At 42.9% G+C, this 13,795-nt stretch overlaps 1 long non-coding RNA gene across 1 annotated transcript; it reads right to left on the reverse strand.

The window, feature by feature from the left end:
- Positions 1-4,721: 4,721 nt before the first annotated feature.
- LOC135969189 (uncharacterized) lies at positions 4,722-6,995 on the reverse strand. Its single transcript, XR_010584302.1, has 2 exons — positions 6,905-6,995; positions 4,722-5,704 (listed from the first exon to the last, which is right to left on the reverse strand). It is a non-coding gene; the product is annotated as an uncharacterized lncRNA (long non-coding RNA).
- Positions 6,996-13,795: the final 6,800 nt, after the last annotated feature.

Consider the following 13,795-nt stretch of genomic DNA (forward strand, 5'->3'; position numbering starts at 1 on the left):
GCAGGGCGATCGTACTGATGTCCACGTCTATCTTGGTATCAATGGCAGTTTTGTAGCCACATCCTGTTCCCCTATAATTTGGGCCGATGGGGGGAGGGATATCCCAGACCCCAAGTAGAGTCCATGCCACCCAAAGACACTTTATGGCGCCTGGGACATCTTAGCACTTCCCTTAACACCTGGCATGGGACCTGTCATAATTCCAGTCACAATTACACTATGACCTTTTTTCATAATCACACTGATCAGTGCCTGATTTGTACTACCCATCCATATGTTTTCCTTATGGGAACCAATATTTCTATTACACCCCAAAACTCCACGTTTGTGACTCGAATGCAGGGACAGGCTTGGTTCGTCTCTTGTATCACTAATTATAATGCATCTAATTTAAATATTGCTAGTGTCATGGTATTGAGGAGACAATCTGAGCCTTTCCTACCAGTCAATTTAACACGTGATTGGCAAGGTTCCTCTGCCCTTGCCACCTTAGAATGTGCCCTGTCCCAGGTCAGACGCAAAAGATTTATAGTTACACTTATAGCCTTTACGGTCTCAGCCATACTCATCCTAGCAACTGCTAGTGTTGCTGTAGCATCTATTACTGAATCAGTACAGACAGCTACTTTTGTAGATAATTTGGCCAGAAATGTGTCTAATGTACTTAAGCAGGGTATAGAGCAAAAGATTCTTGCACATCTACAAGCCCTTGAGGCTGAATTGGAATATATAGGGGAGCGACAAGAGGCACATGCATTCCAACAGCAATTAAACTGTGACTGGTAGCTTAGGCACATCTGTGTTACCTCTCTACCTTGGAATCAATCAATACATAGTTGGAATGAGGTGCAACAACACCTCTGGGGAACCTTTCATGATAATTTAACAGCAGACGTAAAGTAACTTGAAACTAAAATTCTAGAATCCCTAAAAGCCATAGATCTACAAGCCCAACAAATAGCCATACAGAAGGGTGTGCAAGAACATCTCTCCTGGATAGATCCCCACTCCTGGGGGTCACTCCTTGATTGGAAAAGAGCGTTGATAATTATACTCATGTTTGTCTTATGTTATTTACTAATTCTAGGATTCAAAGCCAGAATATGAGTTATAACCATTGTGCCAGACAAACCTGTTGCTGCACACATCTATGCTCTTCAATCAACAAAACCTGATGCAAAAAACAGAAAAGGGGGAGATGTAAGAGATCAGTCAGGGTGGTGGGAGAAATTATAAGAAGGAATTATAGGAAAAACACAAACCTTCTTGGAAGCCGGGAGGTTTTGCAAAGGCTTCAAAACATAATTTGGCTGAAGGCAGCCAAAGTCTCTTATCCAAAGCCAGAGAGTAAAAGGTAGATAACAAGGAAGTGTAAAGGAATTGATCTAGATAAGTTAGTTTACTTAGGCCGGAAACCTGGCCTTTAATCATCTGTGTGCAGGACTGCTGTCTCTGGGGGGCGACCATGTTAATTACCTACAAGATGTGTTGACTCAAAGCCTTTGTCATTAAATCCATACTGAATATTAGCCCACAGTGCTGGCTTGTTGGGGCGGGAGGCTGCTACAACTCTTTCTGTGAGTGGTCTGGTCCCCTAGCTCTCTTTTTCACTGGATGCCTGTGTCTGAGTACATTTTTTCATCCATTGCTTGGTCAGGATCTGCCAGTCAGACCTGGAATTAATGTATGTGAATATTTTATACTCTTGTGAACATTGTACTATATTAATTTTAAAATTTTGATCAAAAATATGAGTGAAAAATATTTTCTCAATGTTACTTTAATTTGTGTCACTGCATTCTCTAGTTAGGTTAATTAGAACACTAAGTTAATTTCTTACCCATATGAAGCTGGATTTATGCCGTGTTCTAAGTAAGACTATTCCTCTGGGCATGATTTAAAATTTTGAAATGTCAACATATGTTTTTCATTTGAGGAGGAAAGATTCAGTCAGACTGACCAGGAGGCAGGGAAGGAGAGCAGACAGGACATGCTCAGCCCGTGAGGGGCATTGGGTGGATCCAGGGGAGGGCAATTGTCAGAGTGCATGAGTGAGACCACATGCAAAACCAAGTCTACAGAGCCCCAGGCAGGCTGACACTCAGAGCTCTGAATCCAGAGTTCAGCCCAGTGGGGGTAGGGACCCCGGAACCCAGGGGAAAGGAGCCAGAGGAGGAGGGAGCGTAGGACAACGTACAGGAGTAGTTTTGAGAAATCTGGGAATAATAATCATCAGCTGGGTTGGCATTTCAGTGTCGTGATGGTGTCCTTTGAAGCCCAGAAATTTAAAATTCTTCTGAAGTCCAATTTATCTATTTTTTTTTCTGTTCATGCTTTTGGTGTCCTATCTAGGAATTATTTGCCTAATCTAAGGTAATGAAGATATACCCCTATGTTGTTTTCTGCAAATTTTATAGTAATAGCTCTTATATTTAGGTCTATTATTCATTTTGACTTAATTTTTGCATAGTGTGAGGTAAGGTCAAACTTCATTCTTTTGTATGTGCTTATCCAGCTGCCCCAGCACCATTTGTTGAAAAGATTATTCTTTTCCCCATTGGGTTGTCTTGGCACCCTTACTAAAATCAGTTGTCCCCAGAGACATGAGTTTATTTCTGCACTCTCAATTCTATTTCATCGATCTATACTTCTATCCTTGTACCACTACTCTCTTGACTACAGTTGCTTTGTCATAAGTTTTGAAATCAGGAAGTGTGAGTCTTCCTACGTTTTTTCTTTTATCAAGGATGTTTAGACTAAAATGGGTACAATTAATATTTGACAAGCAAAATCAATTGTGGGAATAGCATTTTTAAAGCATTTTATGTGTCATTTTTAAATAATTCTTACTTTTTGTGGGTACATAGTAGATGTACATCTCATAAGTACATGAGATGTTTTGATACAGGCATGAAATGTGTAATAATCACATCATGGGAAATGGGGTACCCATCCCCTCAAGCATTTACTCTTTGTGTTACAAACAATCCAATTATGTTCTTTTAGTTATTTTAAAATAACTAAAAACTATTGACCATAGTCACCCTGTTGTGCTATAAAACAGTAGATCTTATACATACTTTCTGACTATTTTTGTCTCCTTCCTGGAGACCCATTAACCACCCCTACCGCCCACTCACCCCCAACCCTACTACCCTTCTCAGGCTCTGGGAACCAACTTTCAACTCTCTATGTCCACTCGTTCCATTGTTTTGATGTGAAGATCCCACATATAAGTGAGAAGATGCGATGTTTGTCTTTCTGTGCCTGGCTTATTTCACTTAACATGTTGTTGCAAATGATAGAATCTCATTATTTTTGATGGCTGAGTAGCACTCCACTGTGTATATGTACCATATTTTATTTAACCATTCATCTGTTGATGGAAATTTAGGTTGCTTCCGAATCTGGCTGTTTTGAATAGTGCTGGAACAAACATGGGAATACAGATATCTCTTTGATATATTGATTTCCTTTCTTTTGAGTATATGATCAGCAGTGGGATTGCTGGATCACATGGCAGCTCTATTTTTACTTTTTGGAAGACCGTTCAAACTGTTCTTCATAGTACTTATACTAATTTACTTCCCACCAACAGTGTATGGGAGTTCTCTGTTCTCTACATCCTTGCAAGCATCTGTTGTTGCTGTCTTTTGGATTTAAGCCATTCTAACTGGGGTGAGATGATATCTCATTGTAGCTTTGATTTGCATTTCTCTGATGATCAAACAGGCAGAGCACCTGTTATATGCTTGTTTGCGATATGTATGTCTTCTTTTGAGATCGGTCTATTCAAATCAATAATGAATTCTGTACAAACACATATATGTGTGAGCATATTTCTAGACTCTCTCTTTAGTTCCATTGACACATTTCTATTGTTATGACAATACTATACCCTTGTGATTATTGTGACATTATAATAAGACTTAAAATTAAATAGTGTAACCCCTGCAACTTTTGTTGTCTTTTCTTTTTAATTTATTATACTTTAAGTTATGGGATATATGGGCAGAATGTGCAGGTTTCTTACATAGGTATACACATGTTGTTGTGTTTTTAGACAAGAACGGAGGATTCCTGTACTTCCCAGGAAAACACCTACCTTATCAAGATTATTCCAGTTATTCATTTTCTATTACTGGATTGTGCATTTTCATTGCATCTAAGTAATTGTTGGCTACTACATAAATGAGCCAAAGGTGTCCCCTGCGTTTTGCCCTAAAATAACCCCCATGGCATTTAGTTCTTCACAGCAACTTAAGGTCATTAGCCCAAAGCCCACTAGTGCTAAACTCAAATTCTTATGCATCCAATTGCTTTCAATATAGTCCAGATAAACATATTTTAACAATTTGGAACCTATCTATTTTGCATACCCCACAAAAATGCACCACTATCTGCTAACCATAGAAAATCCGCAGCTGTAAAAGACCTCCAAGCTGCTGTTGTCCTTTGTAACTCTCCTCTTACCCAGAGATTCCAATCTTGCTATTGAGTAACATTTCCTAGACATGTAAACCACCTCATCAATTTCTTCTTTCCTGGAAGGTTACTTGCCTTATTCATCTTCCCAAGATGATTCTCTCCCCTCATGCAACCCTTTCCAAGTGCTTCCCAATAAAACTGGCTGTATGTTACTGCATCTCATGGTCCTGCCCCTTTCCTGATCAACTCTCAAATCCTTAAACTAATCACAGTAATCAAAGGTAACAAAGATCTTTCTCCTCCGTATTCTTCAAGAATTTTTTATTTTAGTTTTGACATGCAGGTTTATGATCCATTTAGCGTTGCATTTTTCTATGAATCAAGATATGGACTGAAATTTATTCTTTGCATATGGATATCAACCTATTCCAGACATAAGTGTTAACTATTCTTTCTCCTTGTATCAATAATGAATTCTCCATAAATACGTGTATGTGTGAGTATATTTCTAGACTCTCTTTAGTTCCATTGATATATTTCTATTGTTATGACAACACCACACTTTTCTGATTATCGTCACTTAAATAAGCCTTGAAATTAATTACCGTAACCCCTGCAATTTGTGTTGTCATTTTAAAAGTTATTTTGGCAACTCTAAGTTCTTTGTACTTATACGTGAATGTGAACACCAGTCTGTCAATTTCTATTTTTAAAAAACCCTTTCAGGTTTTTTGTATGGATTTGATTTAATCTGCAGGTAAATTTGGAAAGAAAGTACATCTTAATAATATTAAGTCTTCCAACTCATGAATAAGATACCTATCTCCATTTATTTAAGAGATATATACCGAAATAAACTTTATTTAGGCACTTATCCTTCATTAATTTATCACTGCAATATTTCGTAGTTTTCGGTGTACAGATCTTCTACCTATTTTGTCATGTCTACGTATTTTATGTTTTCTAGTGTTATTTTTATTTTATTATTTTATTTTATTTTATTTTATTTCTCCCCTAGTCCAGACCCTGGGAAGCCATGGGAGGTTAGGGTCCACAGCATCACCTGTGGTCAGTGAATTCCGGAATATGGTGATATGCAGATGCTGTCTACAGAGTCTCTATTTCTTGCAATCCCAAACTGGAAGCTTTGGGCCACCTGCCCCTTTGACTCCGGAAGTGGCACTTACATTTCAAAAGCAAGATGATCACAACGATCATATTAAGCAGGAAAGTTGAGTGGCAACCAGGGAATCTCATCTGCAGAGAGGAGTAGACTCTGTTAACAGAACACAGTGCTTTTAGAGCCAAGATAGAAGAACAGACAACAAGTATGTTGCTTAACTTACATAGGCACATGAAATCAAGGCTGAATGAGCAGGAGGCTGGGTAAACTGCTCCAATAAAGCCTTAATCCATCTCCCAGTTTCCAGACCTGAGCCAATTCTCAGACACAGAATTTATTAACTGAAGATAATATAATGGCAGAGTCCTCTTGAGGAAACCACCTGCAATACTATGGCAAGTTGATACAATCGTGGTTTTCCAAGTCCAGTTTCCAAAGGAACCTATGTCTATTCACCTCAGTAACTGAACACTGGGAAGGGGGAAAACACCCAAACATTTCAAGGACTGCTGGACACAGAATCCGCATTGACACTGACACCTAGGACCTGAAGCTTCATCATTGCCCCCTGTTAGAGTGGAAGCAAATGTGGCCCAGCAATAAATGGAGTTCTTGCCTAGGTCTGACCCAGAGTGCCCATTTATCCAGTTGCCAAATGGGAAATTGAAATGGACTTACTCGACAATGGGCACAAACCCTGATTGGGTCCATGGCTGTTAGCAGAAGAGCTAGCAGAGCAGAGAAGGCCAAGTGCACTTCCTGCACCTTGGCCACGATAGTAAGTGATAAACAATATTGCATCTTGAGGGATGGAAAATGTTAATGACATCCTTGGTACCTAAAGGATGTAGCGGTGGTGATCCCCATCATATCTTAATTTAAGTCAGCAGCCTGGCTCCTACAAAAACCTGATGGGTCATTGGGACTACTGCAACTTTGGACCACTGCAAGCTCAATGACGAGAGCCTTAACAGATGTGTTATCTTCACTACAACAGGTCACTATGGCCTCAGGCACATGGCATGTAGCCATTGATCATCATGAGCTAGGTTCTGTCAGGCCCACAAAGTCAGGTGATTCCAAAAGTAATCTGTGATAAGATAGAAGTAGTACATCCAGGATCAGACACCAGCACGGCCATACATTACAAGCAGGTGACCTAATGCCCAGTATCATCTGCCAATGTTGTGTCTGTGTCTCTCCTTCAGCTCTTTATTTATTCCTATAGATTAATGGACCAGGAAGTTCTCTTATGACCAGCTGCTGGAGGAGTAGAAGTGCTGAGCTTAGATGATAGATGGTTTGGTTGGATTTAGAGTGCAAACTGAAAATGAACTTCTGTTGTAATACTACCTCGATCAAATGTGGTCAAGAAATACAATGCTGAGCAGAAATCCCCAGTTGGCAGAGCTTCAAATGGTGCATCTGACGATCCACTTCATATCTGAAAGAGAAGTGACCCAAACTAAGAATGGACTTATGGACAGTGAAAAACAAATTGGACAGCTGCTCAGGGACTTAGAATGACAAGTAGTGACAGATTGCAACAAGCAGGATTGGGGAAGGAGGTTTATTGATGGACGTATGAGAAGGGACACTATATGTGAAGATATTTGTATCACGTCTTAAGGCTCAAGGGAGCATTCACCGTGGAAGAGACACTAAACGTTTAATCAAGAAAAAATGACCTGACTAGTTGACATTAGCCAGCCTCAGTCCCTGGCCACATTAATGCTACACAATGGCCTTATGTGTGGAATAGCCATGGTGGAAGAAGTGGATGCTATGCACGTGTTCAACAGCGTGGGTCCACATTCACCCAGGCATATCCAGCTATTTTTGCCAAATGTTTAAACTGCCAGGAACCAGTGCTGAATACCCAGTATGGCACCATTGCTTAAGGAGACTAATCAGCCCCTCGTGACTTGTTGATTGCGTCCAGCAACTTCCATCCTGGAAGGAGCAGAGATTCATCTTTACTGGAATTTGTCTACATTAGAGGTGTAAGTTTGACTTTCCCGCTCACATTTCTTTGTCAGGCACCACTAACAGAGGGCTTAAAGAATGTTGGATACACTGAGCCAGGATATTTCATATGATCAGCTGGGACCAAGGGACCCACATGTAGCAAAGGAAGTGCTCAGTGGGCACATGACCGTGTAATCTAAAGTTGTGATCTCATACTGCGCCACCCAAAAGCCACTGGTGTACTGAAACAATGGAGTGGCTTCTTCACAGTGCAAATGAGGTGCAAATTTGGAGCTCACAGCCTATGAGGATGGGGTGTCATTCTCTACTGTACTGTATATACCCTAAATCTATTATCACTCTCGTCCATCAAAAGATAGAATAAATGATCCAGATACCAAAAGGTGGGATGACCTCACTTACTGTCACTCCCTGTGACCTATATGGGAATTTGTACTTTCTGCTGCCTAAGTTTAGGTTCTGTAGTTCTAGAACGGCGCTTTCCAATAAGGTGTCACTGGCCACATTTAGCTATTTGCACATAAGTTTAAACTATTTAAAATTAAATTTAAAGTTCAGGTCCTCAGTCACACTAACCACATTTCTATACTCAATGGTCACATGTGGCTGCTGGTTACCATATTGGACGGTGCTGGCTAGATATATTGGTTCCCAAAGTAAGATTACTTCCACCAGGAAAAAACAATTTAATGAGACTCTTTCCATTAAACTTCAAGCTATTGCTCCCATCTGGGCACTTTGAGTTTCTCATGCTATAGGACCAGCAAGCATAAAAAGGAGTTGCCATGCTTGCAGGGGCATTGGCCCTGATCATCAGGAGGAGGTAGGCTGCCCTTATACAATGGGAACAGAGAGGAATCTTTCGCTCTCAAGTGACCACTTGAATGTGTCTTGATAGTCCCCTGCCAGATTTCTATAGTATGGGGACAATTGTAAGTGCCACAGCCTGAGAAGGTCATGGAGGACGAGGAGCGCAGAACCTTCTGGGATGAGGGTTTGCACTACTCTACTGGGTAAGTAATAGAGAACAGCAAAGATTCTGGTTGAGACTGATAGTACTCTAGAATGGATAGTAGACGAGGAACAGAGTTATTATCACTTGTGGCTTAGAGGCCAGCTGCAACAGAGGGCCTATCGTTTCTCCACTCTTCTTTCTCATGTGAACTTCTTTAGTAAGAGATCACCAGAATCCCTGAGGAGTTGTGTTCAAATGAGGTGAACTTTCTACATGAAAAAGTAGAGTTAATCCACTGCTTGGTATATACCCAAAATAAAGGAAATCAGGATATTGAAGAGATATCCGCACTCCCATGTTTGTTGCAGCACTGGTCACAAAACCCAAGATTTGGAAGCAACCTAAGCATCCATCCACAGATGAATGGAATAAGAAAATGTGATACATATACACAATGCAGTACTATTCAGCAATAATAAAGAATGAGATCCTGTCATTCACAGCAACAAGATGGAACTGGAGGACATTATGTTAAGTGGAACAAGCCAGGCACAGAAAGACAAACTTTGCATATTCTCACTTATTTGCGGGAGCCAAAAATGGAAACAATTGAACTCATGGAGACAGAGCAGAAGGATGGTTAACAGAGTCTGAGAAGGGTAGTGGAGTGGGGGCGGAAAAGGATGTTTAATGAGTACAAAAATACAGTCAGATTGAATGAATGTCATATTCGGTCATACAACAGCGTGACTACAATCAACTAAAATTTATTGTACATTTTTAATAACAAAAAAGACTATAATTGAAATGTGTGTAACACAAAGAAAGGATAAACGCTTGAGGCGATGGATATTCCATGTACCCTGATGTGATTATGCATTGTATGCCTGTGTCAAAATATCTCATGTGCCCCATAAGTATATATGCAGCTACTATGTACCCCAAAACATTATAAATATTTAAAAAAAAACTATAGACAAAAATGCAGGTTTAAGTGTTGTGAGAGAAGATGGACTGTAGTGGATGGTATAGTGCTACCAAGATCTTTCCTTTACAACTGAGGCTCTCATTCCCCCAAAGGTATTGTTTGTTGATGACTGATAACCAGGGTCCTCTCCATGGGTGGCCCTCAGTTGTAGGAAACTTCTTTTCTGGGGTCAACTTCCTTCTAGTGACAAGTCAAGGAATCAATGGGAGGAGTACGAAGCCCTCATCCCCTTGCTTCGTATAGGGTTACTTCTTCAAGGCTATCCTGGTTGCTTTCTGTTTTCAAAAATTACTGTGACTACTGTGTTCTGAAATGACAGCAGAATGAAGTGGAAGTTAGACCCTGAAATGTCACTATTGGAGGCTTAAGCCATGGGCAGGGGCCATACCTGTCCTCTGTTGGGAACTCTAGAAATAGACTCCCCAGGAATTTGACTTGGGCTCAATCAAAAGCCAGACTCTCAAGCCTACTGTGTTCTGTTACTTGTTTCAGCAAATGAGATAACCTCTGTGGCCCACTGAATAAACTGTAAAGTACTAGTAAGAGGACGCTATTATTGCTCTCACGGCAATAGTTCTGCATCCCACAGTAAGCCAGTGTAGTGGTGGATAAGAACGGAGCTTTGAAATCAAAACACCTGAGCTGTTTGAAAGCTCCAGTGAGAAAATGCCTGTGACCCACCCAGGGCTGCCCAGCACTGCATAATGATAGCAGAAGCCATTCAGGATGTTAAGGGGCTTCACCAGGACTGGACACTAAGAGGCTGCAGAAAGTAAGAACATTTGACAGATGCAACAGCACCCTCTGGAGCACCTGAGGATCAGGGCAAGCCTTAAGGATGAGGATAACTATACACCACTGACAGATCATTTACTGTGCCAGGCAGTGGGTTAAGTGCTTCAAGTTCCTCACAGCCCTGGGGAGGAGAAGTTTCGGCCATATTTTACCAACATTCCGTGAGCCGTCTTACTGAATCCTGAGGCCACACACACACACCAGTGACTAGTGAGGTCAGGAGTTGCTGATTTAATAAACACTCCTATGACACTTACTAGGTACCAGGCATTGTTTATGTGCTTGACAGATATTACCTGATGCAGTCCTTATATGTGCTTCGTGAAGTACGTACTACTGCTATTCGTGTTTGACAGATGAGGGAGCTGAGATACAAGGAGATTGGAAGCTCGCCCATGATCACACAACTAGGAAGTGGCAGCGCCAAGATTCATATCCAGGCTGGCTGGATCCAGAGCCCCTGCTTCCAGCTGTGTCCCTTAAACCCAAGTCCGGCTAAACTATTCTCACTTGGAAACAAACGTGTTTCTAATTGTACACTTGTGTTCTACACACACCTTGGCTCTTCTGAAACCATACGGAAAGAATCTCCTAACCTAGCCACATACCCCTATTAGATCATGAGCACCTCAAAGCAAGGTTTGAATGCCATGTTTTGAACTACTGGTGCCCGTGATAAGCCTTAGCACCCAGTAGGAGATCATGATATGTTTATTAAATAATGGTTTACTCAAAAATCAAATAATCTTATTGGATCAACTTTATCTGGCTTCCAATACATGCAACAGGCTTGGGCCCTGGTATGTCAGCACCTAAGGCTACGGGTGAGGATGCTGGATCTTGGAAATGACTCCTGAAAAGGCTGTGCATGTGGGAGATGGGGAGGTACTTGGGATGTCCTTAACTGCCTAGGGCACCACTCTCCACACCCACTGGCTCCCTCCAAGAAGGGACAAGTGATGTCGCTGTTTCCAGTTATGTCCTTGTTCCATCCTGGAGTGCCCACAGGGGTCTGACCCAGGCCATTCCTGGGAGCACCCACCTAATGACCTGGTCCAGGGTTCCAGCTCACCTCAGCCTCCTTCTGCTCCCATGTCCCTCTCCCCGCAGCCGGCCCAGGGCAGTACAGCTGGATCTGGCAGGTGCTCCTCCTCACATCTCTCCTGCGGTGGCTGATGCTCAGCACAGCCTAATCCCTCCGGACCCCAAAGCCCTTTCACACCTAGCTGCTTTCCAAATCCTAATGTGGATCTGGGAGTATTCTGGGGACTGCGGAGTGTCCCGGTACTCAACGCCCCCACCATCTGCTACAGCCTATAGTCTTCTTTAACTGCCTGTCTGGGGATACCGAGGCCCTAGCTGCCTCTGCTAGGAGACCCCAGCCCCACCTCTCTGGATCAACCTCAGAAAGTAAAACCTCATAGTCACCCATTTAAGGTGCTCAGTTAATCAAAAGCCAGGCATTACATGCGGAATTATTTGAATAACATCTCCCAATCATCGTGATTTGTCACTCATCATATCAGAATGCTTATTATTTACGAGGAGACTCACCAAAAGGCTTCATCATCTCCTGCCAGTTCTGTCACCACAAGACCTTGGAAGGAGATCCTTACCAGGGAATTTATCACAGTGATAATTGCATATGAGCATAGGCTCCAGGTTTTGAGCAGTAGTTAGCGGGGCGACAGGAAGGGCAAAGCCCCAAGCTGAGCAGACTGAGGCCCGATTGGGGCAGTGTGGACACAGCAGCAGGGGGGACATGAGAACACAACTATGGGCCCCAGGGAAGGAAACTTGCAATCCCAACAAGGGCATAAGACTGCTGGCTGCCAGCCTCCACTTCAAGGACACATCATGGCTCTTAAAATACCGATGGGTCATGCTTCATGGCCCAAAGGGTGCAGATGGCAACCCAGGAATTCCTGGAGTCAGCCTCCTGTGGGGTGTTGCCTCCTTTGAAGACCTCCATCCCTGCCCACGGCTTCAAAGTACAGAATCTGGTATCTCACATAGAAGGGAGCAAATGTGTATGACTTAAGTCTCTGGATGTGTTCTCAGGATGTGAGAATGAAACCCAGCACTCCCGAGTCTCCTTCTATGGAACCTGCCTCATAGAGCTTCATGAGCCCCAGCTTCTTGCCTGCCATCCCCTGAGGATCTGGTGCCGGTTCCCCATCTGTGACACTCCTCTCCTCACCTGACCAGTCCCTGTCACATGGCTAAAGGAAAGAGAAGAGAATGCTTGATCTCAGAAGGAGGGTGAGTAGTGTGCACTTCCCACTGGGGGTCACGTCATTCTTGTGCAGCCTCAAACTCCTGCACTGCTCCCCTGACCTCTCCCTGGAGGGTTTTGCACACTCCACAGTCCCTCCTGCTGTGCTCTCAAACCCCAGTGTGTATCTCCAGAATATGTCTGCAAGGACCTAGGGCTCCAACATACTCTCCCTTCTTCCCCATCTTGGCATCAAATCTGTCTTGGAGGACTCTAGGAATACTAGTCTGATTTTTGTAGAACATCCTTCAGTTTCAGCGGGTCTAATGTCTTCTCACGATTAGAAGGGGATGCATGATTATGCATTATTAGGAAGAACACCACGGGACTGGAAAGCCCTTTTTATAGTGAATACAGTATCTCCAGCACGTAGGTCAGTGCCTGGAGCATATGAGGAGCTGGATAAATATTGAATGAATGAGTGAATGAAATCACGTCACGTTACCTCTCGGAGAATGCGTAATGATTCCTCAAATAACTTTGAGAAGCAAGGAACAGTGTGTACAAAGGCAGGGATGGCACCTGTCTACTGGCACTGGGGAGAAATCATGATGGAGCACTTTCCAGATGAATGCAACCTTGCAAACCACGTTGGCCACCCTTCCTACTTTCTCCAGGGAAGTAGCATCAAAGTCGTGGGTGAATATGGGACTTCTGTCTAGAGCTTGTCCAAGAATCAATGGGAATGTGCTACTTGAACTAAATGTTACATAAATCCCTTTAAGGCCCAGCTGAAACCCAGGGACATGTGAGACCTTGACACTGGCTGCTTGCAGACCCAAACGACCAGAGAGAGGAGCAGGGAATTGGGACAAGGGCCACAGCTGCCTACTGGCAAGAGAGAGCGTTCAGATAGCCACTGATGTTTGTAGCCCTGCCTGGCTGACTTCCCCAGATGCCAGGAGCACAGACCAGGCGCCGGGACAGCAGGTCTCTGGAGTCCCTAGAGCTCAGTTGCTTACCTCTTCCATGACTCAACAATAAGAAGATGCTGGGACGCATTTAATCTTTGATCGTTGGGTGGTTGGGAGGACTGAAAATGCCACGAGGCTCCAATGCAGAGGCTGCAACTACTAGGACCATGGAGCTGTAGTTCTTCACGCATCCCACAATTGAGTACAGAGCATATACTGTTTGCCAGGCACTGCTCTAAGCTCTGAGGATACAGCATTGAACAAATTCCCTGCTTCTGTGGAGCTTATATTCTAGCAGGAGGGGAGGGGCAGGCACACAATGAACTGT

Source organism: Macaca fascicularis, chromosome X (genome assembly GCF_037993035.2).
Source record: "Macaca fascicularis isolate 582-1 chromosome X, T2T-MFA8v1.1".
In the NCBI taxonomy this organism is placed as follows: domain Eukaryota; kingdom Metazoa; phylum Chordata; class Mammalia; order Primates; family Cercopithecidae; genus Macaca; species Macaca fascicularis.